The sequence below is a fragment of the Pongo abelii genome, chromosome Y (genome assembly GCF_028885655.2).
Source record: "Pongo abelii isolate AG06213 chromosome Y, NHGRI_mPonAbe1-v2.0_pri, whole genome shotgun sequence".
Lineage (NCBI taxonomy): Eukaryota > Metazoa > Chordata > Mammalia > Primates > Hominidae > Pongo > Pongo abelii.
In genome coordinates this window covers 36,098,027-36,123,768 of record NC_072009.2, presented here as the reverse complement: position 1 = coordinate 36,123,768, position 25,742 = coordinate 36,098,027, and the positions used below count along the sequence as shown (strand labels likewise).

At 36.6% G+C, this 25,742-nt stretch overlaps 1 pseudogene; it reads left to right on the top strand.

Annotated features, from left to right (window-relative positions):
* LOC129053219 (deleted in azoospermia protein 1-like) overlaps positions 1 to 25,742 on the top strand; it is a 47,819-nt pseudogene that overhangs the window by 10,003 nt on the left and 12,074 nt on the right.

Sequence of the window (25,742 nt, the reverse complement as noted above, 5' to 3'; positions counted from 1 at the left end):
TTAAGCAGTGGCTGGTCCACATAATGATAAGAATTCAGTTACTTTTTGATAGACTATACAATCCATGAAAGGTAGTATTAATGTGGCTTTAGAATGAGCATGTATCTGCCTGGCATCTGCCTCTGGCTTTACCCTCCGTAAGAAAAATCTGTTAAAGAGAAACAGAAATGTTTTGCTATTAATTACTCTTAAATAAGAATAGGAAGAAAAAAGAGTATTACCTCTAAAACAGCCGAACTGCTTTCCCCCCATATAACTAGTTCCGAAAATATTTGAAAGCAGCTGTCTTCATGTGTCTGCCTAGTTTATTCTTCTCTAAGGTTAGCAGTTTATCCAGCTATTCTTTACTTGGAATGATATCCAGATGCCTCCTCATGGAGATTGCTGACTTCTGGATATATTCTGGTTCTGGAATGGGTAGATTTCTAATGTGTTTTACTATATTTATAAATCCCGTGAGTGTCTGGCATGTAATTTCTCTGATCCTGGTTACCTTGATATGTAAAGTAGGATTTGACATACTCTGTCACTTACTGGTGATAAGTAACGTTTATTTTCTTTTTAGTTTGTTTTATTCATGTCTTAGTTTAAAAGACATTTTCTTTGATGGAAAATAAAGTAAGAAAATAGTGGTGAAATAGTTTTTCAGTGTCTCTCGTTTGTTGACATTTTCCATGTACTTGAAACAGGTAGGGTATACCTCTGCCTCTTTTTCGTCCTCTGAGCGATGGCTAGAAAAAAAGCCCTGTTTCTCACATTTACTGTGAGCCATTCTGTAATCTGGGTGTATTCATGTGTCATGCTGCGTATGTGTTTTCAGTCAGTAAGTATTTATTGAAACGTAGAAGACATTATACTGTCTCTTTTCCAGTTGCGGATTATATACTGCCCTTAGTTTTTTGAAATGAAGTACAGAAAAAGCCATAAGGTTTGTAGGAGAACTTCATAATTCCCTATAATATTGTCAGATACGAAACCCTTTAGAAGTATTTTAACAAAGAAACAGCAAATGCATTAATTTAACTTACATTGAAGTCTGTCTTAATAGAGCCTTATCACCAGCGTAAAAAATAACTTCTGGGTGGGCATAAGTACACAGTATAAATAAGGTAAACCTGTCTGGCGAAATAGTCACTTCTTTTGTCATTTGTCTGTTCCCCCTCCCCACCCAAAGGGCAGCACTTGACAGACTCTTTCTTCATAAAATCAGTCACTCATTTAGAATTCTGCAACGCTGTATGTAGAAAAATAATGTTTTAAAACTATTTCATAGTTTTTTATATTGGGAATAGTATTTCTAATTAACAAAATGTTTTATCATATTCGTTCATTCTTACTGTAAACTTTATTTTTAGGCACATCCTACTTACCCAAATTCAGCAGTTCACGTCATCACTGGATATCATTTGCCTGTGTATAATTATCAGGTAATTTAAGAGGGAGTAAAATGATTTACTTTCAGATACTATTGAGCCCTTTTTTTGTACAAATTGCTTGAATAGTTTGCCATTTTAAAGTAGTGAAATGTACCTAAAATTTACGACAACACTTAGAATTAGTCTAGAATGAAGGCCTCTGTATTATTTAGAAGTAATTGCGTTACATTTTGACACGAATGTACTTAGCAAAAACTTTACTGTAGAACAGGTTTTTGAGATGTGGTGTCCCTTTCTATATTGTAGCATGTTTATTTTCATCTTGCTGTCAAATGGCTGAAACATCCAGACTGACTTTTATCAATTTTTTAGAAAGACAGAGTGAAATAAAATTACTACCCACCTTTTAGAGCACAGAATTTGAATTATATTTGTATTTTAGCGGGCTGCTTCACATTAGTCGTCCTGTGGGTCTCTTTTCATAGCCGTGACTGTATATATGACCCATAATCATATCTATGGTAATCAATTCCAAGAACTAATATCCTTGAGATTTCCACAATACCAACCCCAGAAAATTGGGAAAAAGTTGAGGTTTTACATACAGAGGTAACATCAAAAACGTCAGGGATTAGAAACCTAAAGTAATTCTTTTTTCCGTTCTGTTTCTTTTATTAGAAGAACAAATTAAAGGAGCCAGCATGTGTTCTTCAATATTGTGTATCTTAAGTGTTTTTGAAAATGTGAAGGAATATTTGAATGATTTTTGTTTCCTGTCTCTACTAAAAGTACAAAAAATTTAGCCAGGCGTGGTGGCGCACACTTGTAATCCCAGCTACTCGGGAGGCTGAGGCAGCAGAATCACTTGATCTTGGGATGCAGATTGCTGTGAGGTGGGATTGTGCCACTGCACTCCAGCCTAGGCTGCAAAGAGAGACTCAGTCTCAAAAAAAAAAAAAAAAAAAAGATGCTATGAATATCTTTGTGTAAATATCTTGGCACGCTTGTACTATTAATTTCTTGAGATGAATTGCTATATCTTTGTGTAAATATCTTGGCACGCTTGTACTATTAATTTCTTGAGATGAATTGCTATCAGTGGAATTGCTAGGTGAAAGCACTTTGCCCCTTTTATAACAATTTTATAACTAATTCTCCTTTTTAGTATACTGGTGAGTATCCCCACTTATCAAATTATGATACACCTTTTCCAAAGTACTCTTGGTAAATCACGTATTAGTGTTTTCTCACTGATGGTGTGTAGAATGCTGTCTTTTCCACACCCATTCCAGTGAAAGTTATTAGTATTTTTTAAATTGTCAGCCTAATAGCCGGAAAATACTACATTATGTTGATGGGCACTTTTTAAAATCATCGTTGAAGTTGGTCATTGATGTTTAGCTTTTTAAATTACCTTCTTAATTTTATTTTTCTTACTGATTCATAAAAAGCTTTTTGTTAGTATTCACTATTCTAATACTAATAGTATTCACTCTTAGTTATACATAGTGGAGAAAACATATAGGAGTGATAAGGAGGTGACCTGGTGCCCTTACCTTATCCCTACTTTCAATTGAGTTGACTCAACTAGTTCACTTGTAAGCTTGATGATAGGGTAGAATGAGATTGATCGAAAAGAAGATTCCTCTTTCTCTGAAATTTGACTTGGGGTTTTAAAAAATTTAAAAATGAGTGCTGTATTTTATCAATTGATTTTCAGTGGTGAATTAAAGTAATGTATCCTGCAAATGGAGTATTCTTGCATTCCCAGTATAAACTTAGACTCTTTATATACGGCTGGAATTTCCCCTTTGTGTTGAGGGCAGGGATGGATCATCTGGATGAGGCTTTGTTACTTATATGCTTTTAGCTTTGTAAAATGCGTTGAGAAATACTTTCTTCCTCTTTGAAAACAGAGTTTCTGCATAGCACTCTTTTATTATCTGTGGCCACAACCCATTTTTCAGGTCTCATATATACTTTTGCTTTCTTGTGTTTTCTTGCTTTGTTTTGCCAGGATTGTTTGTTGCTCGAATTTCATCCTCCCCACGCACCACTCCCCGAGAATCTGCTCTTGGATTTACTTAAGGTTTTCATTCCGATTTTCACGTCATATTTTCTTAATTTTATCACTCTCTTTATTTGCTCCTCTTCCTATTGCTGTGAATGTAACTTTGCTGACTACAGATGATAGGCTTTTTCCTGATCAGTTTATGTAAATATTTATTCCTATAGAAAAATAATATGTATAATATAAATTTATTCCTATAGAGATTGCACGTAGCATTCTTTTGTAACCGCTGGCCGTGACTCATTTTTCAGGTCTCGTATATATTTTTGCTTTTTCTTGCATAGTTTTGCAAGGATTGCGTATTGCTTGAATTTCGTCCTTCCCACGCAGCACTCCCCAAGAATCTGCTGCTGCATTAACTTCTGATTTTCCCGTCATATTTTCTTAATTTTAGCATTGTCTTTATTTGCTCCTCTTCCTGTTGCTGTGAATGTAACTTTGATGACTACAAATTCTAGCCTTTTTCCTGGCCAGTTTATGTAAATATCAATTTGCTTACATGTTCACTTAGTAATTGCATTAGATAATACTGGCAAAGGAGCTGACATCGCTGGAGTTTAATGATAATTTTCTCCAGCTTTTAGCTGTCTTTGTCACTTGATTGTCTGCATATAACAAGGAATACGCTTGCTAGAAATCGCAGTGAGAGTTGTGTATATGATGGTTTTGAAGCTCACCCGTTTACTATTCCAACATTTCTCACTTCAAAATTCACCAACTCACTTGAAGGTATGATTAAGAAAATTACTTCTTTAATGCAGTTGGTTTGCGGGATGCTATTGACAGTTACGATGGTACTTTCTTTAAAATTAAACTTTAGCTTATCCTAAGCATTCCTTTATATTTTTGGCCATAGTTTAGAAATAACCAAAGGCTATCTATTGATTGTGGATTTATATATATACATATATATATATAAAATATTTATATATAAATAAATATATTATATATAAAAATAGATGTAGAAAATATTTATATATATAACATTTATATAAAATATATATAACATTTATATAATATTTGTATATATAACATTTGTATAATATATATAATTATAGATATATTTATATATATAATATATATACATAATATTTGCATAGATATATAATATTTATATAGATATATATACCTTACATAATTATGTATAAATACACACAGAGTCGGAATTGAACAATCCCTGCTAGTCAAGCCATGGTAAAAATGAGGTACATTGCAAAAAATGAAGTACGTGGCTTACTTTGTTAGCTTTGAGCGCCACCTGCTCGCTGAGGACTAGGACGTGATGGTGACTTGCTTAATTTAAAATGTTACCACGCTGTTAAAGAGATTCAGTGAATTTTATATGTACGATTCCAGTTAAGCAGGCAGCCAGTTTGTAAGATCCAAGCTAAAGTCAAACTTCTTATAAAATCAAATGCCTTTTTTCCTCTTTAACAAACTAAGTATCCATTTTACTATTTGTGTATAGAGTATGAGAATCAGAAGAGACACCTGAGGCCTTTTCCGGCCATTTCGTTTTCAGGCAAGGAAACTGAAACTGAGGTCATGAAAAGATTCACTTTCGTGAGCAATGGAAATCAGGTTCTTCCCAAACAAGAATTTTCCTCTTCAATTCTTGTGTCACTGTCACAAGGTTTCTTAACCAGACCCTTTGCAAATTTGGCACCAAATAATTCCTTATTGTAGGAGGCTGTCTTTGCATTGTAGGATGTGCAGTAGTATGCCTGGCCTTCAGCCCATCAGAATCCAGGAATACATCTCAGTTGTGACAGCCAATCTCTAAACGTCGCTGAATGCCCCTGGGGCTCAAAAATCTTGCCCAGTTGAGAATCAGTGCATTTCCATAACCTCTCATGATCTGACACAGGTTTCTGCCAGATGTTACATTTCTAAATTAAAATACATCCAAACACTGTGGTGCAGAGACAATACCGTAATATAGCTTGCTTATCAAAGAAAAACATATCCAAAGTTCATCCACAAATCAAGGGGGAGTTGAAAAGGAGAGAAACTACAAGAGTTTCAGAATTTCTTTTGTTTTGTTTTGTTTTATTCTGTTTGGGATTTCTGAATGAAGTGAGAAGGAATCGGTAAAATGTCTATAGGGAAGGGCAATCTAAGCAGGTTCCCAGTAGTTCAAGATAATGCAGCTTAATGTCATTTGGAAAAAACAATAATGGAAGACATTTTTAGAAAGGAAAAACTTTAAAAATAGTGTTGTAAATTTTTCTTCCACATCATTGTCATGAAATAACGCTGTTAAAGGAAAGAATTAGGAATGAGTTGCAAACCCAAAATAGCAGGTACAAGCACGAAAGAATAGAGAAATGCAGTAACCTCGGCTTTAGTTGATGTGACAATTTAGATTTCGTGTGTAGTAAAGCTGCGTAGAATCAGTAACTTCTAGCATCTAATTAGACTCAGTAACTTCTAGCATCTAATTAGCAAAGCAGGAACCCACTTTTCTTATTAACTTCGATAACATTATTGTGTTGTTCAAAAAGATACACAGTTTCTTTCGTCTTTTGTTTTCTTTCAGACAGGTGTATGTGTAATAGTTTTGTCTTTTGCAGCTTTTTGTACTTACCTTTTAAAGTCAACAGCACTTCATCAATGATTTTTAAGTTAATGATGTGTCATAGTTTCCTGATGTTGTTTCAATTAGTTCTTAATTAAAATTTTTTTCAAAATAAGTCAGCTAAATAGTGAAGCCAAAAAAGAAACTTCAAAACAAATCGGCTGAAAATAAATTCAAATAACAGGACACTAACTTACATTGGCATTACCACTTTTACCACTTTATACATACAAAATGAATTCACAGAGGTTATCTCATTTCATTCTCAAAGCAGTTTGCCCACAGATACATAGCTGGTAAGTAAGTAGGTGGCTTATAACCACTTACCTGTAAGGGACATAAACCTAGATCTCCTGACTAAATTAATTTTTGTTTCACTGTGCTATATTGTTTGTCCAACATATATATTAGTTATGAATACTACTTCAGAAAATTTTACATTAACCTTAGAGTCAACAGTGGAAAGAATAAAGACAGTTCTGATCAGAATCTAGAAAATGAATGAGTTATATGTATGTGTTTTTTTAATCTGAAAATAAAGATGGTATGATTTATATCTATCAGCCCACTTTGAAAACTAGAATTATCAGTCGGACTGATTCCGTGTTACTCAGGAAGAAAAGTGTTATTTCAAAAGATGCTTTGAACACCCTAGCGTTAGCGAAGAGGATTATAAGAAATTGATTTAACACATTGAGGCTTATTTTCTTTTTGGTGCGGCTTTTTTTTTTTTTTTAAGGTTTATCTTCAGTATACTCAGTAAAGTGAAAAGTTGTTTATGAATGTAGAACAGGATGATTTTTTTAAAAATTTATTTATTCATTTATTTATTATTATTATACTTTAGGTTTTAGGGTACATGTGCGCAATGTGCAGGTTAGTTACATATGTATACTTGTGCCATGCTGGTGCGCTGCACCCACTAACTCGTCATCTAGCATTAGGTATATCTCCCAATGCTATGCCTCCCCGCTCCCCCCACCCCACAACAGTCCCCAGAGTGTGATGTTCCCCTTCCTGTTTCCATGTGTTCTCATTGTTCAATTCCCACCTATGAGTGAGAATATGCGGATTTTGGTTTTTTGTTCTTGGCGATAGTTTACTGAGAATGATGATTTCCAATTTCATCCATGTCCCTACAGAGGACATGAACTCATCATTTTTTGTGGCTGCATAGTATTCCATGGTGTATATGTGCCACATTTTCTTAATCCAGTCTATCCTTGTTGGACATTTGGGTTGGTTCCAAGTCTTTGCTATTGTGAATAATGCCACCATAAACAGACACGTGCTTGTGTCTTTATAGCAGCATGATTTATAGTCCTTTGGGTGTATACCCAGTAATGGGATGGCTGGGTCAAATGGAATTTCTAGTTCTAGATCCCTGAGGAATCGCCACACTGACTTCCACAAGGGTTGAACTAGTTTACAGTCCCACCAACAGTGGAAAAGTTTTCCTATTTCTCCACATCCTCTCCAGCTCCTGTTGTTTCCTGACTTCTTAATGATTGCCATTCTAACTGGTGTGAGATGGTATCTCATTGTGGTTTGGATTTGCATTTCTCTGATGGCCAGTGATGGTGAGCATTGTTTCATGTGTTTTTTGGCTGCATAAATGTCTTCTTTTGAGAAGTGTCTGTTCATGTCCTTCGCCCGCTTTTTGATGGGGTTGTTTGTTTTTTTCTTGTAAATTTGTTTGGGTTCATTGTAGATTCTGCATATTAGCCCTTTGTCAGATGAGTAGGTTGCGAAAATTTTCTCCCATTTTGTAGGTTGTCTGTTCACTCTGATGGTAGTTTCTCTTGCTGTGCAGAAGCTCTTTAGTTTAATTAGATCCCGTTTGTCAATTTTGGCTTTTGTTGCCATTGCTTTTGGTGTTTTAGACATGAAGTCCTTGCCCATGCCTATGTCCTGAATGGTAATGCCTAGGTTTTCTTCTAGGGTTTTGATGGTTTTAGGTCTAATGTTTAAGTCTTTAATCCATCTTGAATTGATTTTTGTGTAAGGTGTAAGGAAGGGATCCAGTTTCAGCTTTCTACATATGGCTAGCCAGTTTTCCCAGCACCATTTATTAAATAGGGAATCCTTTCCCCATTGTTTGTTTTTCTCAGGTTTGTCAAAGATCAGATAGTTGTAGATATGCGGCGTTATTTCTGAGGGCTCTGTTCTATTCCATTGATCTATATCTCTGTTTTGGTACCAGTACCATGATGTTTTGGTTACTGTAGCCTTGTAGTATAGTTTGAAGTCAGGTAGTGTGATGCCTCCAGCTTTGTTCTTTTGACTTGGCGATGCGGGCTCTTTTCTGGTTCCATATGAACTTTAAAGTAGTTTTTTCCAGTTCTGTGAGGAAAGTCATTGGTAGCTTGATGGGGATGGCATTGAATCTGTAAATTACCTTGGGCAGTATGGCCATTTTCATGATATTGATTCTTCCTACCCATGAGCATGGAATGTTCTTCCATTTGTTTGTATCCTCTTTTATTTCCTTGAGCAGTGGTTTGTAGTTCTCCTTGAAGAGGTCCTTCACGTCCCTTGTAAGTTGGATTCCTAGGTATTTTATTCTCTTTGAAGCAATTGTGAATGGGAGTTCCTTCATGATTTGGTTCTCTGTTTGTCTGTTGTTGGTGTATAAGAATGCTTGTGATTTTTGTACATTGATTTTGTATCCTGAGACTTTGCTGAAGTTGCTTATCAGCTTAAGGAGATTTTGGGCTGAGACAGTGGGGTTTTCTAGATATACAATCATGTCGTCTGCAAACAGGGACAATTTGACTTCCTCTTTTCCTAATTGAATATCCTTTATTTCCTTCTCCTGCCTAATTGCCCTGGCCAGAACTTCCAACACTATGTTGAATAGGAGTGGTGAGAGAGGGCATCCCTGTCTTGTGCCAGTTTTCAAAGGGAATGCTTCCAGTTTTTGCCCATTCAGTATGATATTGGCTGTGGGTTTGTCATAAATAGCTCTTATGATTTTGAGATACGTCCCATCAATACCTAATTTATTGAGAGTTTTTAGCATGAAGGGTTGTTGAATTTTGTCAAAGGCCTTTTCTGCATCTATTGAGATAATCATGTGGTTTTTGTCTTTGGTTCTGTTTATATGCTGGATTGCAGTTACTGATTTGCGTATGTTGTACCGGCCTTGCATCCCAGGGGTGAAGCCCACTTGATCATGGTGGATAAGCTTTTTGATGTGCTGCTGGATTCGGTTTGCCAGTATTTTATTGAGGATTTTTGCATCAATGTTCATCAAGGATATTGGTGTAAAATTCTCTTTTTTGGTTGTGTCTCGGCCCGGCTTTGGTATCAGGATGATGCTGGCCTCATAAAATGAGTTAGGGAGGATTCCCTCTTTTTCTGTTGGTTGGAATAGTTTCAGAAGGAATGGTACCAGTTCCTCCTTGTACCTCCGGTAGAATTTGGCTGTGAATCCATCTGGTCCTGGACTCTTTTTGGTTGGTAAGGTATTGATTATTGCCACAATTTCAGATCCTGTTATTGGTCTATTCAGAGATTCAACTTCTTCCTGGTTTAGTCTTGGGACAGTGTATGTGTCGAGGAATTTATCCATTTCTTCTAGATTTTCTAGTTTATTTGTGTAGAGGTGTTTGTAGTATTCTCTGATGGTAGTTTGTATTTCTGTGGGATCAGTGGTGATACCCCCTTTATCATTTTTTATTGCATCTATTTGATTCTTCTCTGTCGATTTTGTTGATCCTTTCAAATTTCTTTTGAAATTTCTAGGAATTGAAATACAAATTCCTTTTGTATTTCTGTGGGATCGGTGGTGATATCCCCTTTATCATTTTTTTATTGCATCTATCTGATTCTTCTCTGTCAATTTTGTTGATCCTTTCAAAAAACCAGCTCCTGGATTCATTAATTTTTTGAAGGGTTTTTTTGTGTCTCTATTTCCTTCAGTTCTGCTCTGATTTTAGTTATTTCTTGCCTTCTGCTAGCCTTTGAATGTGTTTGCTCTTGCTTTTCTAGTTCTTTTAATTGTGATGTTAGGGTGTCAATTTTGGATCTTTCCTGCTTTCTTTTGGGGGCATTTAGTGCTATAAATTTGCCTCTACACACTGCTTTGAATGCATCCCAGAGATTCTGGTATGTTGTGTCTTGGTTCTCGTTGGTTTCAAAGAACATCTTTATTTCTGCCTTCATTTTGTTATGTACCCAGTAGTCATTCAGGAGCAGGTTGTTCAGTTTCCATGTAGTTGAGTGGTTTTGAGTGAGATTCTTAATCCTGAGTTCTAGCTTGATTGCACTGTGATCTGAGAGATAGTTTGTTATAATTTCTGTTCTTTTACATTTACTGAGGAGAGCTTTACTTCCAAGTATGTGGTCAATTTTGGAATAGGTGTGGTGTGGTGCTGAAAAAAAGGTATATTCTGTTGATTTGGGGTGGAGAGTTCTGTAGATGTCTATTAGGTCCGCTTGGTGCAGAGCTGAGTTCAATTCCTGGGTATCCTTGTTGACTTTCTGTCTCGTTGATGTGTCTAATGTTGACAGTGGGGTGTTAAAGTCTCCCATTTTTAATGTGTGGGAGTCTAAGTCTCTTTGTAGGTCACTCAGGACTTGCTTTATGAATCTGGGTGCTCCTGTATTGGGTGCATATATATTTAGGATAGTTAGCTCTTCTTGTTGAATTGATCCCTTTACCATTACGTAATAGCCTTCGTTGTCTCTTTTGATCTTTGTCGGTTTAAAGTCTGTTTTATCAGAGACTAGGATTGCAACCCCTGCCTTTTTTTGTTTTCCATTTGCTTGGTAGATCTTCCTCCATCCTTTTATTTTGAGCCTGTGTGTGTCTCTGCACGTGAGATGGGTTTCCTGAATACAGCACACTGATGGGTCTTGACTCTTTATCCAATTTGCCAGTCTTGTGTCTTTTAATTGGAGCATTTCGTCCATTTACATTTAAAGTTAATATTGTTATGTGTGAATTTGATCCTGTCATTATGATGTTAGCTGGTTATTTTGCTCGTTAGTTGATGCAGTCTCTTCTTAGTCTCGATGGTCTTTACATTTTGGCATGATTTTGCAGCGGCTGGTACCGGTTGTTCCTTTCCACGTTTCGCACTTCCTTCAGGAGCTCTTTTAGGGCAGGCCTGGTGGTGACAAAATCTCTCAGCAGTTACTTGTCTGTAAAGTATTTTATTTCTCCTTCACTTAGGAAGCTTAGTTTGGCTGGATATGAAATTCAGGCTGAAAATTCTTTTCTTTAAGAATGTTGAATATTGGCCCCCACTCTCTTCTGGCTTGTAGAGTTTCTGCCGAGAGATCCGCTGTTAGTCTCATGGGCCTCCCTTTGAGAGTAACCCGACCTTTCTCTCTGGCTGCCCTTAACATTTTTTCCTTCATTTCAACTTTGGTGAATCTGACAATTATGTGTCTTGGAGTTAGTTGCTCTTCTCGAGGAGTATCTTTGTGGCGTTCTCTGTATTTCCTGAATCTGAATGTTGGCCTGCCTTGCTAGATTGGGGAAGTTCTCCTGGATAATATCCTGCAGAGTGTTTTCCAACTTGGTTCCATTCTCCCCATCACTTTCAGGTACACCAATCAGACGTAGATTTGGTCTTTTCACATAGTCCCATATTTCTTGGAGGCTTTGCTCGTTTCTGTTTATTCTTTTTTCTCTAAACTTCCCTTCTCGCTTCATTTCATTCACTTCATCTTCCATCGCTGATACCCTTTCTTCCATTTGATCGCATCGGCTCCTGAGGCTTCTGCATTCTTCACGTAGTTCTCGAGCCTTGGTTTTCAGCTCCATCAGCTCCTTTAAGCACTTCTCTGTATTGGTTATTCCAGTTATACATTCTTCTAAATTTTTTTCAAAGGCTTCAGCTTCTTTGCCTTTGGTTTGAATATCCTCCCGTAGCTCAGAGTAATTTGATCGTCTGAAGCCGCCTTCTCTCAGCTCGTCAAAGTCATTCTCCGTCCAGCTTTGTTCCGTTGCTGGTGAGCAACTGCGTTCCTTTGGAGGAGGAGGAGAGGCCCTCTGCTTTTTAGAGTTTCCAGTTTTTCTGCTCTGTTTTTTCCCCATCTTTATGGTTTTGTCTACTTTTGGTCTTTGATGATGGTGATGTACAGATGGGTTTTTGGTGTGGATGTCCTTTCTGTTTGTTAGTTTTCCTTCTAACAGGCAGGACCCTCAGCTGCAGGTCTGTTGGAGTACCCGGCCGTGTGAGGTGTCAGTCTGCCCCTGCTGGGGGGTGCCTCCCAGTTAGGCTGACCGGGGGTCAGGGGTCAGGGACCCACTTGAGGAGGCAGTCTGCCCGTTCTCAGATCTCCAGCTGCATGCTGGGAGAACCACTGCTCTCTTCAGAGCTGTCAGACAGGGACATTTAGGTCTGCAGAAGTTACTGCTGTCTTTTTGTTTGTCTGTGCCCTGCCCCCAGAGGTGGAGCCTACAGAGGCAGGCAGGCCTCCTTGAGCTGTGGTGGGCTCCACCCAGTTCGAGCTTCCCAGCTGCTGTGTTTACCTAAGCAAGCCTGGGCAATGGTGGGCGCCCCTCCCCCAGCCTCGCTGCCGCCTTGCAGTTTGATCTCAGACTGCTGTGCTAGCAATCAGCGAGACTCCGTGGGCGTAGGACCCTCTGAGCCAGGTGCGGGGTATAATCTCCTGGTGCGCCGTTTTTTAAGCCCGCCGGAAAAGCGCAGTATTCGGGTGGGAGTGACCCAATTTTCCAGGTGCCGTCTGTCACCCCTTTCTTTGACTACGAAAGGGAACTCCATGACCCGTTGCGCTTCCCGAGTGAGGCAGTGCCTCGCCCTTCTTCAGCTCGCGCACAGCGCGCGCACCCACTGACCTGCGCCCACTGTCTGGCCCTCCCTAGTGAGATGAACCCAGTACGTCAGGTGGAAATGCAGAAATCACCCGTCTTCTGCATCGCTCACGCTGGGAGCTGTAGACCGGAGCTATTCCTATTCGGCCATCTTGGCTCCTCCCCTAAATTTTCAACTCAGGATGATTTTAATAACTTTAATTTTTACCAGTCTAAACTTTCTAGTTTTGGGTGTCTTTTTTAACTACTTCACAGAGTATTTTCACAAATACTAAATGAGTATTCTTCCACAGCATTATACAAGACTCGGTGATGAGCGGCAGTAGGTTTAAGAAAGTACTATATCCTTTGGTTAAAATTCCATGCTGATGTCCTCTGATTAGTTTAAATCCTGAGCCTGAACTGAGCTGCACTGGTGACTAATTTACAATGAAAGTAATTTATATAAAATATACTTAAAATACAAAAATGATATTTCACATTGTGTATGGGTTTTGCCTGCATATGTAATTATGATGTCTACTTTCCAAATTACAGTCTGCTGCAAATCCTGAGACTCCCAACTCAACCATCTGCAGAGAGGCCAGCACCCAGTCTTCATCAGCTGCGGCTAGCCAAGGCTGGGTTTTACCAGAAGGCAAAATCATGCCAAACACTGTTTTTGTTGGTGGAATTGATGATAGGGTATTGTATTCATACCTCATTTTTACCTTAAAATACATTATGAACAATGGGATTTGGGCCCTGTTACAAACTTAATGTGTTTTTGTACTTCATGGAGGTTTAGAATTGCTTTTAGGTTTGACCCATAGGTACTAAAAATATCTTTGACAAAGAGCTACTGGTCATTTTGGGGATAAATGGGGAAGAAATTTTCCCCCTCATGGTAGTAAAATTGTAGTAAAATTGAAATTTTTGAATGCTGAATTTTTACTCTGACGTTCAATTCTGTTCCATAGACGGATGAAACTGAGATCAGAAGCTGCTTTGGTAGATACGGTTCAGTGAAAGAAGTGAAGATAATCACGAATCGAAGTGGTGTGTCCAAAGGGTGAGTAATTTTATCAAAAATATCTGAACTCTAGTCCCCTGTTCTATAGGTATGAGACAAGACTTCAAAACTGATATTCTGACCCTTGTATAAATGAAATTGTTTGCGGTGTTAATTTCTTTCACGTAGGGGATAAAAGATTATTACCAGTTCTTTTATTTAATCATTTTTCTAATGTTTGTTTTGAAATGTCTGCAATTTTTATTTCATACAGATGAGTTAATCAGTTTTCTCAAATAATTGTTTTCTTCATAGACTGCACCGCATCTTTAATTTTAACCACCTTGTCTTAGATAGTAAGTTAAATTCAGGTTCACAGATGTGAATTCTTTGTTAATCAATGAAGTTTTCACACTGCCCTAATCCTAGCACATTTTGACATAGTTCTGCTTAAGAAAAAGTAGTGTTTGTAGAGGATCTGTCATGTGCATGTTAGCCCATACTTATCATGGTATATTATTCGTCTTTGGTCATGATCACTTCTGTATATAGAATAGTAGAAGTTCTGAACCATGTACTGTATGATGGTGATTTCATGCTTCATTTGTCTGCCTTTATAGCTATGGATTTGTTTCATTTGTTGATGATGTGGATGTCCAGAAGATAGTAGAGGTAAGTAATAGAAAAATCTCTTTCTTATCTTACTGCTACGATGTTTAGTGTTAGAGATATACTCAGACTTGTGTAAAATTTGGAGCAAGTTAGACTTCCTGTTCAAAATCCAAACTTAGAGTCACCTCCCATAACTTGATAGATCCTGTTTATTTCTGAATGGACACCTAGGTTCACGAACTACAGACAGGAAAGGTTGGAGACAGGGTGATGAAAAGTTTTTGATCAACTTTCCCTTGATGCCTCTTGACACTGATTAGAGTGGCAAGGGTAAGTAAGGTAGCTTCATGATGACAAATTTTAATTTGGTGCGTAGTTGTCACTGATCGTCTATGATGATAGGCACTTTAGAAGACTTTAGGTGTTTACCCAAGTCTTGGAAGCTAAGACTTGAAAATGGATTCTAGTTTTGTTACTGTTCTCTTTTCAGTCACAGATACATCTCCAGGGTAAAAAGCTGAAGCTGGGCCCTGCAATCAGGAAACAAAAGTTCTGTGAGTAGGAAAAGAAATTGTTCTTTTTTGACCCGTGTAGCTTTTTAAATAACTAAAAGTAGGCTTTTTTCTTCTTGCTTTTCAAAAAGGTGCTCATCATGTGCAGCCATGTCCTTTGGTAGTTAGTCCTCCTCCTCCACCACAGTTTCAGAACGTCTGGAGGAATCCAAACACTGAAACTTGCCTGCAGCCCCTAATCACGCTGAATTCTGTAACTCAGTACGTTCAGGTAAGAACTGCTTATGTTCCTGTTCTCTTGTTTATTGTAGTCATCCTTGCGTCTGTGGAATTGTATCTACACTTTCCATAGTAAGTGGCAATGGAATCCCTGTTTGAACAGTGTGAGTAATGGGAAATTTGTTACTTTTGTTAGAAATTTCTTACTCTTAGTGTTGGTTATTTGAGCTAAAAATCTTCTATATACTTTGTAAGACTTTCTCTCAGAAATGATCTCTGTAGACATATGAACAAATCTCTTCCTATCTCTTCCTTTTTCACCCCATATAACTAGTTCCTAAAGTATTTGTAAGCCGCTCTCCTTATGTGTCTGCCTAGCTTATTGTTCTCTAAGGTTAGCGGTTAACCTAGCTGTTCTTTGCTTGCAATGATTTCCAGATGCCTCCTCGTATAAATTGCTGACTTCTGGATATATTCTGGTTCTTGGATGGGTAGATTTCTGTAGCTCTTCTTTACTTGCAATGCTTTCCAGATGCCTCTTCATATAAATTGCTGACTTCTGGATATATTCTGGTTCTGAGATGGGTAGATTTCTGATCTCTTTTACTCTGTCTATAAATCCCGTGAGTTTCTGGCATGTCATTTCTCTGATGCTGGTTGCTTTGATATTTAAAGTAGGATTTGACATCCTCTGTCACTTACTGGTGATAAATAACGTTTATTTTGTTCTTCGTTCCTTTCATTTCTGTGTGTGTTTAAAAGACCTTTTGTTTGATGGAATATAAAGTAACAAAATAGTAGTGAAATAGTTCTTCAGTGTCTCTCATTTGTTGACATTTTCCATGTCCTTGAAACGTGTAGGGTACACCTCCTCTTCTTTTTCCTTCTCTGAGCAATGGCTAGAATAAAAGCCCTGCTTGTTTCTGGCATTTACGGTGAGCCATTACTGAATATGGGTGTATTCATGAATGCTGCTACCTGTATGTTTTTAATTAGTAAGTATTCATTGAAATGTCGAAGACATTATACTGTCTCTTTTCCATTTGTGGCTTATATACTGCCCTTAATTTGTGTAAATGAAGTACCGAGAAAGCCGTAACATCTGTCGAAGAACTACAGTATTACCTTATAATATTGTCAAATACAAAACAGTCTGGAAGTATTTTGCCAAAGAAATAGCAAATATATTAATTTAACTTACGTTGAAATCTGTCTTAATAGAGCCTTATCACCAGTGTCAGAAATTACTTCTGGGTGGGCATAGGTAGACAGTGTGAATAAGGTAAACTTTGGCTGGTGCAATAGGCACTTCTTTTGTCATTTGTCTCTTCCCCTTCCCCACCCAAAGGGTAGCACTTGACAGAGAATATTTGTTTCTTCATAATGTCTGTCATTCATTTAGAAATCTGCATTGCTGTAGGTAGAGAAACAATTACTATTTCAATGTTCTTCCTATTTTTGTCACGTTGGGAATGATACTTCCTTCTAATTAAAATAACAGTGTTTTACCGTATTAATCCATTCTTTCTGTAAACTTTATTTTCAGGCTTATTCTACTTACCCAAATTCACCAGGTCAGGTCATCACTCGATATCAGTTGCCTTTATATAATAATCAGTTAATTGAACAGGGAGTAAAATGATTTACTTTCAGCTACCATTGAGGCCTTCTACTTGTTTATACAAATTGCCTGAATAGGTTGTCATTTTAAACTAGTGAAGTGTACCTGAAATTTTAGAAAACGCTTAGAATTAGCGTAATGAAGGCCTCTGTAGTATTTAGAAGTGATGAAATAATATTTTGACAGGAGGGTACTTGGCAATAACTTTTCTGTAGAACAATTTCTGAGATTTGGTGTTCCCATCTTTGTTTTAGCATGTATTTTGTTATGTTTGCCGTCAAAGAGCTGAAACATGCAGACTGTCTTTCATGAATTTAGAGATACAGAGTGAAGTAAAAGCTTTACCCAATTCTTAGAGCACAGAATTCCAATTGTGTTCTTATTTTAGCTTGCTGCTTCATGATAGTAGTTCTCTGGGTCTCTTTTCAATGATACAACTATATCTGTGACCGATAATCATATGTGTGGTACCAAATTCAAAGAATTAGTATCTTTGAGAGTTTCACAATGCAATTTGCAGAAAATTGGGAAAAAGGTGAGATTTTCTATGTAGAAGGAAGAACAAGAAGTTGAGGGATTAGAAACCTAAAGTACTTATTTTTTCTATTCTGTTTCTTTTGTTCTATTAACCAAGGAGCCAGCATGAGAAGTACTTCGATGTTGTCTGTCTCACGTGTTTTTGAAAATGTGTAGTAATATTTGAATAATTTTGGTTTCCTTTTTTTTTTTTTTTCCCCCCCAAGATGCCACCACAGCGGCCTGTTGGGGAGCAAAGGAGTTATGCTGTACCTCAGGTAAAGTGAATGCGCCAAACGTACACTCCCTGTTCTTTCTTGATTTTTTTCTATTTCATACGTGCCTGTAGTTTTTTTAAATCGTTCTTTGTATTAATGTGGCACATTTTGTTACTTTCTTTTTAACCCAATTTTAAACTCCTATGGGAGCAACAGTGCCTTTTTCTCTCCCAGGTTTTTGCATGCTTAAGCAATGGCTGGTCCACATAATGATAAGAATTCAGTTACTTTTTGATTGACTATACAGTCCATGAAAGGTAATATTAATGTGGCCTTAGAATGAGCGTGTATCTGCCTGGAATCTGCCTCTGGCCTTACCCTCCGTAAAAAAAAAAAAAAAATGTGTTCAAGAGAAACAGAAATGTTTTGCTATTAATTACTCTTAAATAAGAATAGGAAGAAAAAAGAATACTACCTCTAAAACACCCGAACTGCTTTCCCGCCAAATAACTAGTTCCAAAAATATTTGAAAGCAGCTGTCTTCATGTGTCTGCGTAGTTTATTCTTCTCTAAGGTTAGCAATTCATCCAGCTATTCTTTACTTGCAGTGTTTTCCAGATGCCTCCTCATATAGATTGCTGACTTCTGGGTATATTCTGGTTCTGGAATGGGGAGATTTCTGATGTGTTTTACTATATTTATAAATCCCGTGAGTGTCTGGCATGTAATTTCTCTGATCCTGGTTACCTTGATATTTAAAGTAGGATTTGACATACTCTGTCACTTACTGGTGATAACTAACGTTTATTTTCTTTTTAGTTTGTTTTATTTATGTCTTAGTTTAAAAGACATTTTCTTTGATGGAAAATAAAGTAAGAAAATAGTGGTGAAATAGTTCTTCAGTGTCTCTCGTTTGTTGACATTTTCCATGTACTTGAAACGGGTAGGGTATACCTCTGCTTCTTTTTCGTCCTGTGAACGATGGCTAGAAAAAAAGCCCTGTTTCTCACATTTACTGTGAGCCATTACGTAATCTGGGTGTATTCATGTGTGATGCTATGTATATGTTTTCAATCACTAAGTATTTATTGAATCGTAGAAGACATTATACTGTCTCTTTTCCAGTTGCGGATTATATACCGCCCTTAGTTTTTTGAAATGAAGTACAGAAAAAGCTGTAACATTTATAGGAGAACTTCATATTACCCTGTGGTCTTGTCAAATACAAAACCCTTTGGAAGTATTTTAAGAAAGAAAGAAAGCAAATGCATTAATTTAACTTACATTGAAGTCTGTCTTAATAGAGCCTTATCACCAGAATAAGAAATAACTTCTGGGTGGGCATAAGTACACAGTATAAATAAGGTCAACTTGTCTGGTGAAATAGTCACTTCTTTTTTCATTAGTCTGTTCCTCCTCCCCAGCCAAAGGGCCTCACTTGACAGAATATTTCTTTCTTCATAAAATCAGTCACTCATTTAGAATCTGCGGTGCTGTATATAGAAAAGTAATGTTTTAAAACTTTTTCATAGTTTTTTATATTGGGAATAGTATTTCTAATTAACAAAATGTTTTACCGTATTCATACATTCTTGCTGTAAACTTTATTTATAGGCATATCCTACTTATCCAAATTCAGCAGTTCACGTCATCACTGGATGTCATTTGCTTGTATATAATTGTCAGGTAATTTAAGAGGGAGTAAAATGATTTACTTTAGATATTATTGAGCCCTTTGTTATACAAATTGCTTGAATAGTTTGCCATTTTAAAGTAGTGAAATGTACCTAAAATTTAAGACAACATTTAGAATTAGTCTAGAATGAAGGCCTCCGTATTATTTAGAAGTAATTGCATAATATTTTGACAGGAATGTACGTAGCAAAAACTTCACTGTAGAACAGTTTTTTGAGACTTGGTGTCCCCTTCTATATTGTAGCATGGTTTTTTTTCATCTTTGCCATCAAATAGCTGAAACATCCAGACTGACTTTTATCAAATTTTTAGAAAGACAGAGTGAAATAAAACTACTACCCACCTTTTAGAGCACAGAATTTGAATTATATTTGTATTTTAGCTGGCTGCTTCACAATAATAGTCCTCTGCGTCTCTTTTCATAGATATGACTGTATATATGACCCATAATCATATCTGTGGTAATAAATTCCAAGAACTAATATCCTTGAGATTTCCACAATACCAACCCCAGAAAATTGGGAAAAAGTTGAGGTTTTACATAATAGAGTTAACAACAAGAACGTCAGAGATTAGAAACCTAAAGTAATTCTTTTTTCTGTTCCGTTTCTTTTATTATAATAACAAATTAAAGGAGCCAGCGTATGTACTTCAATATTGTGTTATCTCATGTATTTTTAAAAATGTGAAGGAATATTTGAATGATTTTTGTTTCCTGTCTCTACTAAAAACACAAAAAAATTAGCCAGGCGTGGTGGCGCACACTTGTAATCCCAACTACTCGGGAGGCTGAGGCAGCAGAATCACTTGATCCTGGGACGCAGGTTGCTGTGAGCTGAGATTGTGCCACTGCACTCCAGCCTAGGCAGCAAAGAGAGACTCAGTCTTAAAAAAAGCGATGCCATGAATATCTTTGTGTAAATATCTTGGCACGCTTCTGCTATTAATTTCTTGAGATGAATTGCTATCAGTGAAATAGCTAGGTGAAAGCACTTTGCCCCTTTTATAACAATTTTATAACTAATTCTCCTTTTTAGTATACTGGTGAGTATCCCCGCTTATCAAATCATGATGCACCTTTTCCACAGTACTCTTGGTAAATCACGTATTGGTATTTTCTCATTGACGGTGTGTAGAGCGCTCTCTTTTCCACACCCATTCCAGTGAAAGTTACTAGTATTTTTTAAATTGTCAGCCTAATAGCTGGAAAATATTACATTGTGTTGATGCCCACTTTTTAAAATCATCATTGAAGTTGATCATTGATCTTTAGCTTTTTAAATTAGGTTTTTAATTTTATTTTTCTTACTGATTCATAGAAGACTTTGTATTGGTATTCACTTTTGTCATACATAGTGGAAAAAATATATAGGAGTAATAAGGAGGTGCCCTGGTGCCCTTACCTTATTCCTATTTTCAGTTCAGTTGACTCAACTAGTTCACTTGTAAGCTTGATGATAGGGTAGAATGAGATTGATCGAAAAGAAGATTCCTCTATCTCTATTTTACTTGGGCTTTAAAAAAATTTAAAAATGAGTGCTGTATTTTGTCAAATGATTTTCAGTGATGAATTAAAGTAATGTGTCCTGCAAATTGAGTATTCTTGCATTCCCAATATAAACTTAGACTCTTTATATACTGCTGGAATTTCCCATTTGTGTTGAGGGCAGGGATGGATCATCTGGGTGAGGCTTTGTTGCTTATATGCTTTTAGCTTTGTAAAATGCTTTGAGAAATACTTTCTTCCTCTTTGAAAACAGAGTTTCGGCATAGCATTCTTTTATTATCTGTGGCCACAACCCATTTTTCAGGTCTCATATATACTTTTGCTTTCTTGTGTTTTCTTGCTTTGTTTTGCCAGGTTTGTTTATTGCTTGAATTTCATCCTCCCCACGCACCACTCCCCGAGAATCTGCGCTTTGATGTACTAAAGTTTTCATTCTGATTTTCACGTCATATTTTCTAAATTTTATCACTCTCTTTATTTGCTCCTCCTCTTTTGCTGCCAATGTAACTTTGCTGACTACAAATGATAGGCTTTTTCCTGGTCAGTTTATATAAATACCAGTTTGCTTACATGTTGACACAGTAATTGAATTAGATAATACTGGCAAAGGAGCTGACCTCCCAGGAGTTTAAATAACGATAATTTTTTTGCAGCTTTTAGCTGTCGTCGTCACTTGGTTGTCCACATGTAACAAGGAATGTATTTGCTCTATGTGGCAATGAGAGTTGTGTATATGATGGTCTTGAAGCTCACTCCTGTTTACTATTCCAACATTTCTAATTTCAAAATTCAACAACTCGCTTGAAGATATGATTAAGAAAATTACTTCTTTAATGCAGTTTGTTTGCAGGATGCCATTGACGGTTACGTTGGTACTTTCTTTAAACTTAAACTTTTCTTATCCTAAGCATTGATTTATATTTTTGGCCATAGTTTAGAAGTAACCAAAGGTTGTCTGTTGATTGTGGATTTTTATATATACATTATATAATTATGTATAAATACACACACAGTGGGAATTGAACAATCCCTGCTAATCGAGCCATGGCAAAAATGAAGTACATTTCAAAAAATGAAGTACATTTCAAAAAATGAAGTACATTGCTTACTTTGTTTGCTTTGATCGCCACCTGCTGGCCGAGGACTAGGACATGATCATTACTTCCTTAATTTAAAATATGATGACTCTATTAAAGAGATTCGGTGAATTTTATATGTACGATTCCAGTTAAGCAGGCAGCCAGTTTATAAGATCCAAGCTAAAGTCAAACTTCTTATAAAACCAAATGCCTTTTTTTTCTTCTTTACCAAACTACGGTTGTTTCGGGTATCCAAATGAGTATGAGAATCAGAAGAGACACCAGAGATCTTTTCCAGCCATTTGTTTTGAAGCAAGGAAACTGAAACTGAGGTCATGAAAAGATTCACTTTTGTGAGCAATGGAAATCAGGTTCTTCCCAAACAAGAATTTTCCTCTTCAATTCTTGTGTCACTGTCACAAGGTTTCTTAACCAGACCCTTTGCAAATTTGGCACCAAATAATTCTTTATTGTAGGAGGCTGTCTTTGCATTGTAGGATGTGCAGTAGCATGGCTGGGCTTCAGCCCATCAGATTCCAGGAATACATCTTAGTTGTGACAGCCAATCTCTAAACGTCGCTAAATGCCCCTGGGGCTCAAAAATCTTGCCCAGTTGAGAATCAGTGCATTTCCATAACCTCTCATAATCTGATACAGGTTTCTGCCAGATGTTAGATTTCTAAATTAAAATACATCCAAACACTATGGTGCAGAGACAATACTGTAATGTAGCTTGTTTATCAAAGAAAAACATAGCCAAAGTTCATCCACAAATCAAGGGGGAATTGAAAAAGAGAAGAACTACAAGAATTTCAGAATTTCTTTTGTTTTATTCTGTTTGGGATTTCTGAATGAACTGAGAAGGAATTGGTGAATTGTGTATAGGGAAGGGAAATCTAATCAGGTTCCTAATAGTTCAAGATAATGCAGCTTAATGTCATTTGGAAAAAACAATAATGGAAGACATTTTTAGAAAGGAAAAACTTAAAAATAGTGTTTTAAATTTTTCTTCCACAACACTGTCATGAAATAAAGCTGTTAAAGGAAAGCATTAGGCATTAGTTACAAACCCAAAATAGTAAGTACAGGCAGGAAAGAAAAGAGAAGTGCAGTAACCTCGGCTTCAGTTGATTTCACAATTTAGATTTCATGTATAGTAAAGCTGTGTAGAATCAGTAACTTCTAGCATCTAATTAACAAAGTAGGAACTCCTTTCTTACTACTATAACATTATTGTGTTGTTCAAAAAGATACACAGTTTCTTTCGTCTTTTGTTTTCTTTCAGACAGCTGTATGTGTAATAGCTTTCTCTTAGGCAGCTTTTTGTGCTTTCAGAGTCAACAGCACTTCACCAGTGATTTTTAAATTAATGATGTGTCATAGTTTCCTGATGTTTCGATTAGTTCTTAATTAAACTTTTTTCAAAATAAGTCAGCTAAATAGTGGAGCCAAAAAAGAAACTTGAAAACAAATCTGCTGAAAATAAATTCAAATAACAGGACACTAACTTACATTGGCATACCACTTTTCCACTTTTACCACTTTATACGTACAAAATGAATTCACTCATTTATATCTATCAGGCTACTGTGAAAATTAGAATTATCAGTTGGACTGATTTCGTGTTACTCAGGAAGAAAAATGTTATTTCAGAAGATGCTTTGAACACCCTAGCGTTAGGGAAGAAGATTATAAGAAATTGGTTTAAAACATTGAGGTTTATTTTGTTTTTGGTGCGGCTTTTTTTTTTTTTTAAGGTTTATCTTTAGTCTACTCAGTAAAGTGAAAAGTTGCTTATGAATGTAGAACAGGATGATTTTAAAACTTTAATTTTTACGAATCTAAACTTTCTAGTTTTGGGTGTCTTTTTTAACTACTTCACAGAGTATTTTCACAAATACTGAATGAGTATTCTTCCACAGCATTATACAAGACACGGTGATGAGCGACACTAGGTTTAAGAAAGTAGTATATCCTTTGGTTAAAATTCCATGCTGATGTCCTCTGATTAGTTTAAATCCTGAGCCTGCACTGAGCTGCACTGGTGACTAATTTACAATGAAAATAACTTATATAAAATATATTATACTTAAAATACAAAAATGATATTTCACATTGTGTATGGGTTTTGCCTGCATACGTAATTATGATGTCTACTTTCCAAATTACAGTCTGCTGCAAATCCTGAGACTCCCAACTCAACCATCTGCAGAGAGGCCAGCACCCAGTCTTCATCAGCTGCGGCTAGCCAAGGCTGGGTTTTACCAGAAGGCAAAATCATGCCAAACACTGTTTTCGTTGGTGGAATTGATGATAGGGTATTGTATTCATACCTCATTGTTACCTTAAAGTACATCATGAACAATGGGATTTGGGCCCTGTTACAAACTTAATGTGTTTTTGTACTTCATGGAGGTTTAGAATTGCTTTCAGGTTTGAACCATAGGTACTAAAAATATCTTTGACGAAGAGCTACTGGTCATTTGGGGATAAATGGGGAAGAAATTTCTCCCTCATGGTAGTAAAATTGTAGTAAAGTTGAAATTTTTGGATGCTGAATTTTTACTCTGACGTTCAATTCTGTTCCATAGACGGATGAAACTGAGATCAGAAGCTGCTTTGGTAGATACGGTTCAGTGAAAGAAGTGAAGATAATCACAAATCGAAGTGGTGTGTCCAAAGGGTGAGTAATTTTATCAAAAATATCTGAACTCTAGTCCCCTGTTCTATAGGTATGAGACAAGACTTCAAAACTGATATTCTGACCCTTGCATAAATGAAACTGTTTGCGGTGTTAATTTCTTTCACGTAGGGGATAAAAGGTTATTACCAGTTCTTTTATTTAATCATTTTTCTAATGTTTGCTTTGAAATGTCTGCAATTTTTATTTCATACAGATGAGTTAATCAGTTTTCTCAAATAGTTGTTTTCTTCATACACTGCACAGCATCTTTAATTTTAACCACCTTGTCTTAGATAGTAAGTTAAATTCAGGTTCACAGATGTGAATTCTTTGTTAATCAATGAAGTTTTCACAGTACCCTAATCCTAGCACATTTTGACATAGTTCTACTTAAGAAAAAGTAGTATTTGTAGAGGATCTGTCATGTGCATGTTAGCAAATACTTATCATGGTATATTATTCATCTTTGGTCATGATCACGTCTGTATATAGAATAGTAGAAGTTCTGAACCATGTACTGTATGATGGTGATTTTATGCTTCATTTGTCTGCCTTTATAGCTATGGATTTGTTTCATTTGTTGATGACGTGGATGTCCAGAAGATAGTAGAGGTAAGTAATTCAATGGAAAAGTCTCTTATTTATCTTACTGATACGACGTTTAGTGTTAGTGATATACTCAGACTTGTGTAAAATTTGGAGAAAGTTAGACTTCCTGTTCAAAATCCAAACTCAGAGTAACCTCCCATAACTTGATAGATCATGTTTATTTTTGAGTGGACACCTAGGTTCATGAACTACAGACAGGAAAGGTTGGAGACAGGGTGATGAAAAGTTTTTGATGAACTTTCCCTTGATGCCTCTTGACACTGATTAGAGTGGCAAGGGTAAATAAGGTGGCTTCATGATGACAAAATTTAATTTGGTGCGTAGTTGTCACTGATCGTCTATGATGATAGGAACCTTAGAAAGCTTTAGGTGTTTACCCAAGTCTTGGAAGCTAAGACTTGAAAATGGATTCTAGTTTTGTTACTGTTCTCTTTTCAGTCACAGATACATCTCCAGGGTAAAAAGCTGAAGCTGGGCCCTGCAATCAGGAAACAAAAGTTCTGTGAGTAGGAAAAGAAATTGTTCTTTTTTGACCCGGGTAGCTTTTCAAATAACTAAAAATAGGCTTTTTTCTTCTTGCTTTTCAAAAAGGCGCTCGTCTTGTGCAGCCACGTCCTTTGGTATTAAATCCTCCTCCTCCACCACAGTTTCAGAACATCTGGAGG